Below are 6069 nucleotides of genomic sequence, written 5' to 3'. Positions count from 1 at the left end.
GGAGCCCTTGGTGTTGCAGTAGTCCCCTCCACTCTTTGTTTCCCTCATCCTTCTGCTGTGCTTAGCTTTACAGGAAACCCATGCAGAGCTGAGGGAGAGTGACACCACGCAGCATGAATAATAGAGAGTTGAGAGCACAGATCCTCATCCTACTATAACACTAAGGTCCCGAGGAGCAGATATGAACAGAACAGTTAACACCATTCAGCTCCTTAGCAGAGAAGGGATGTGTGGTGTAGAATGCATGTAACATTATATAAATCAAGTGTTATCTTGTTATTAAGGAACGTTTTCTTTTGCTGGAATAGCTTTTGCACAATGTGTAAAAACAGATGTCGTGCAAGATCTTGTATATCACTCATAAGTACCATAAGTATCAATGACCCAATCGGTAAATGTCATTGTTCCATGAGCAGGAAATAACAATTGTGTTATTTATCACCTGGTGTCACACTCACTTTTTATTTAAAAGGATAGGTCGGCCTGCCAGGCCTATATAGTATATTAAAACCTGAGCTCATAAAGTGGACCTATCCTTCAACAGCTGAAAAGTGCAGTGTAACATAGGCCTACTACACACACACACGTTGATGATTGAGAGAGGGAATGATAGAGTAGACGAGGAGAGGTTCAGTGGAAAGAATGGACTCCATTTTTGTAACTCTCCCTCTCCAGCTGTCAGCCCGCTCGCTATCCCATGGGGGGTTGCCACGGTGACAGGAGGCCACATGTCTTGGGGGCGTCTTTTTGGTCAAAGGACTCCATTGTTCTTGTGTTAAGCCGTGTTCTCTATGCCCGTCTGCCAGGCCCAGGGACAGGGGCTTCACACCCCGACACTCACACCACACACACAGCCCCACTGAACCCATTAAGTAGTAGGAGACGACACGTTCAGCCCTACACTGCAATTACAGCACATATCACTTTTATAGACAGAAATTAAGGAACAAAGCTATTTATATGAGTCCAACTACAAGGATAGAACAAAGACAAATTGATCAATGACTCAGATTCTGCTAATGATCTTATGTAAAAAAAATACAAACTTATAACAAATAAGAATGTGTGTTGTAGTATTTCTTAGCGTGTTTTTAAAATGGCAGATTATTCCACAAGGGCAAAATATCCAACAATGGGTTGAATGTCAAGTAGTTGAGTAGGCCTGATGAATTGAATGTCAAGTAGTTGAGTAGAACCTGATGAATTGAATGTCAAGTAGTTGAGTAGAACCTGATGAATTGAATGTCAAGTAGTTGAGTAGGCCTGATGAATTGAATGTCATGGAGTTGAGTAAGCCTGATGAATTGAATGTCAAGTAGTTGAGTAGAACCTGATGAATTGAATGTCAAGTAGTTGAGTAGGCCTGATGAATTGAATGTCAAGTAGTTGAGTAGAACCTGATGAATTGAATGTCAAGTAGTTGAGTAGGCCTGATGAATTGAATGTCATGGAGTTGAGTAAGCCTGATGAATTGAATGTCAAGTAGTTGAGTAGGCCTGATGAATTGAATGTCAAGTAGTTGAGTAGGCCTGATGAATTGAATGTCATGGAGTTGAGTAAGCCTGATGAATTGAATGTCAAGTAGTTGAGTAGGCCTGATGAATTGAATGTCAAGTAGTTGAGTAGGCCTCATGAATTGTCCTACTGGCTCCACCAGATGGTGACATGTACCCACCTGGCCAAAAAAACACGAGGGATCTTGAAATAAAAAAAATAGGTAATAAATCACTGCTTTACCCTTAGTTTACACACTTGACATAGACAAACTATATTTGTCTTGTAATACAGGAAACAGAGGAGCGAGCACTCCCCCATTCACATCGATGGGGCTGTAGTGGAGTGGGTCGAGAGCTTTAAGTTCCTCTGTGTCCACGTCACTAAGGAATTATCATTGTCCAGTCACACCCACATAGTTGTGATGAGTGCACGACAGCACCTCTTCCCCCTCAGAAGGCTGAAAAGATTTGGCACGGACCCTCAGATCCTCAGAAAGGTCTACAGCTGTACCATTGAGAGCATCTTGACTGGCAGCATCACCGCTTGGTACGGCAGCTGCAAGGAACCTGACCTCAAGACGCTATAGACGGGGGTGAGTACGGCCCGGTGCATCACTAGGGCCGGGCTCCCTGCCATCCAGGACCTCTATATCAGATGGTGTCATAGGAAGGCCCAAAACATTTTCAAAGATTCCAGCCCCCCAGACCATAGACTGTTCTCTCTACTACTGCAAGTTAAGCGGTACCAGTGCACCAAGTCTGGAAGCAACACTACCCTGAACAGCTTCTACCCTGGAGCCATGGCTGCTAAACCGTTAAATAGCTCAATCAAATTGCTACCCAGACTAGCTGTATTGACATGTTTTTGCAATAACTCTCCTGTGGCTCTACCCACACACTCAAACACATTTACACTGGCTCTACCCACACACTCAAACACATTTACACTGGCTCTACCCACACACTCAAACACATTTACACTGGCTCTACCCACACACTCAAACACATTTACACTGGCTCTACCCACACACTCAAACACATTTACACTGGCTCTACCCACACACTCAAACACATTTACACTGGCTCTACCCACACACTCAAACACATTTACACTGGCTCTACCCACACACTCAAACACATTTACACTGGCTCTACCCACACACTCAAACACATTTACACTGGCTCTACCCACACACTCAAACATATTTACACTGACTACCCACACACTCAAACACATTTACACTGGCTCTACCCACACACTCAAACACATTTACACTGGCTCTACCCACACACTCAAACACATTTACACTGGCTCTACCCACACACTCAAACATATTTACACTGGCTCTACCCACACACTCAAACACATTTACACTGGCTCTACCCACACACTCAAACACATTTACACTGGCTCTACCCACACACTCAAACACATTTACACTGGCTCTACCCACACACTCAAACACATTTACACTGGCTCTACCCACACACTCAAACACATTTACACTGGCTCTACCCACACACTCAAACACATTTACACTGGCTCTACCCACACACTCAAACATATTTACACTGGCTCTACCCACACACTCAAACATATTTACACTGGCTCTACCCACACACTCAAACATATTTACACTGGCTCTACCCACACACTCAAACATATTTACACTGGCTCTACCCACACACTCAAACATATTTACACTGGCTCTACCCACACACTCAAACACATTTACACTGGCTCTACCCACACACTCAAACATATTTACACTGGCTCTACCCACACACTCAAACACATTTACACTGGCTCTACCCACACACTCAAACATATTTACACTGACTACCCACACACTCAAACACATTTACACTGGCTCTACCCACACACTCAAACAAATTTACACTGGCTCTACCCACACACTCAAACATATTTACACGGACTACCCACATACTCAAACACATTTACACTGACTACCCACACACTCAAACATATTTACACTGGCTCTACCCACACACTTAAAAATATTTACACTGACTACCCACACACTCAAACATATTTACACTGACTACCCACCACACATACTACATACGCCCACACAACAAGAACACACATGCATATTGACGCCACACACTTGCTACATACACTGCTACCACTGTCTATTATCTATCATGTTGCCTCGTCACACCTACCTATATGTACATAGCTACATCAATTATCTTGTACTCCTGTAGATCGACTCGGTACTGGTACTCCCTGTATATAACCATGTTATTTTTACTCATTCTTATTCACTGTATTTATTTCCTGTGTCACTATTTCTATAATTCTTATATTCCACTTTAACTCTGCATTGTTGGAAAAGGACATGTAAGTAAGCATTTCAATGTTAGTCTACACCTGTTGTTTACATATGACAAATATCCCATTTTTTATTATTGGATGGGTTGGATATGGCTCTGGCTACATGTATTATTAGAAATACATACAGTCATGTGAAAAATTAATGACATCCCCTGAAAAGTAGTAATTTTTTGTAAATATTTGGACAGATGTATATGAAGTCTTTACTTCAACACTATTGACAGATAAAGGTAACCTAATTTAACAAATGAAACAAATTATACTTTGCAGTAATTTATTAATTAAAAAAAAAATCTACAGAAATGCAATACCATAATGTGAAAAAAAGAAATACACCCCTAGCTTCAATAGCTGGTGTTGCCCCCTTTGGCTGAAATATCTTCATGTAGCCCCAAACCATAATGCCACAGCCTCCATGATTTACGGTTGATATGAGGTTCTTCTGTTCAAAGGCTGTGTTTCGTTTTCACCAAAGATGTGGCCAAACAACTCCACCTTTGAGTCATCTGTCCAGAGCACATTGTTCCAGTAGTTTTGGTCTTTACCCAGGTGTTGTCTGGCAAACGTCAGTCTTGATTTTCTTTTTTTTGAGAGCAGAGGCTTCTTCCTGACCTCCCATTAGGCCAAGTTTGTGCAGTCTCTTTCTGACAGTTGACTCATGCACTTCGATATTGATTGTGTCTAGAGAGGCCTGTAGATCCCTTGATGTTACCCTGGGGTTCATTAGAGACTTCTATGAGCATCTTTCGGTCAGCTCTTGGGCTGAATGTGGTGGGACGACCTGTCCTAAGTAGAATGCCAGTGGTCTGGAATTTTCTCCATTTGTAGATGATCCATCGGACAGTGGAACAATGTACTTTTTTTTTCTGCATAAGGAAATTGCATTTGTGTTTATTTTAATTGTATAACATTTTCAAAGCAAATGTTTTTGTGTGTAATTTGTTAAATTGGGTTACCTTCATCATTGAATGTGGTTGGAATGTCCAAATATGTAACCCCCCCAAAAAAAGACCACTTTCGAAAGGGCGTACTTACTTTTTCCAGGACTGTATATGGCTCTAGATGTAGCCAGTTACATCCCTCTACATAATTATATGGTCACCTCACCTACCTATGAAAATATGGATTTCTCCAAATGTTTTATCATGAACATAGGAGACCAATATTCAATCTACATTTCTGTAGTTAGGTATTTTCTTGTCACTGCACTTGTTTTTGGGATTTAGATGAGGGTAGAGTGACCTCTACTGGCCAACTATCAACATACAGAATGAACTGTCCAATTCAAATACAATACATGACCAGAAGCATGTGGACACCTGCTTGTCGAACATCTCATTCCAAAATCAATATGGAGTTTGCTGCTAAAACACACCTCCACCCTTCTGGGAAGGCTTTCCACTAGATGTTGGAGCATTGCTGCGGGGACTTGCTTCCATTCAGCCACAAGAGCATTAGTGAGGTTGGGCACGGAGGCATGGCATATTCGATGGAGTTGAGGAGGTCATGGCTCTGTGCAGGCCAGTTAAGTTCTTCCACACCGATCTCGACAAACCATTTCTGTATGGACCTCACTTTGTGCACGGGAGAGTTGTCATGCTGAAACCGGAAAGGGCCTTCCCCAAACTGTTGCCACAAAGTTGGAAGCACAGAATCGTCTAGAATGTCATGCTGTAGAGTTAAGATTTCCCTTCACTGGAACTAAGGGGCCTAGCCCGAACCACGAAAAACAGCCCCAGGCCATTATTCCTCCTCCACCAAACGTTACAGTTGGCACAATGCATTGGGGCAGGTAGTGTTCTCCTGGCATCCGTCAAACTCAGATTCGTCCGTCAGACTGCCAGATGGTGAAGCGTGATTCATCCCTCCAGAGAACACGTTTTCACTGCTCCAGAGTCCAATGGCAGCGAGCTTTACACCACTCCAGCCGATGCTTGGCATTGCGCATGGTAATCTTAGGCTTGTGTGCGGCTGCTCCGCCATGGAAACCCATTTCATGAAGCTTCCAACAAACAATTATTTTGCTGATGTTGTTTCCAGAGGAAGTTTGGAACTAGGTAGTGAGTGGAACTGAGAACAGGAACTGAGAACAGACGATTTTTACGTGCTTCACGCTTTAGCACTCGGCGGTCCCGTTCTGTGAGCTTGTGTGGCCTACCACTTCGCGGCTGAGCCGTTGTTGCTCCTAGACGGTTCCACTTAACAATAACAGCA

This window comes from Oncorhynchus clarkii, chromosome 30 (genome assembly GCF_045791955.1).
Source record: "Oncorhynchus clarkii lewisi isolate Uvic-CL-2024 chromosome 30, UVic_Ocla_1.0, whole genome shotgun sequence".
Taxonomy (NCBI): Eukaryota; Metazoa; Chordata; class Actinopteri; order Salmoniformes; family Salmonidae; genus Oncorhynchus; species Oncorhynchus clarkii.
The sequence above is the reverse complement of the archived record's forward strand: the minus strand, read 5'-3'. Positions refer to the sequence as shown.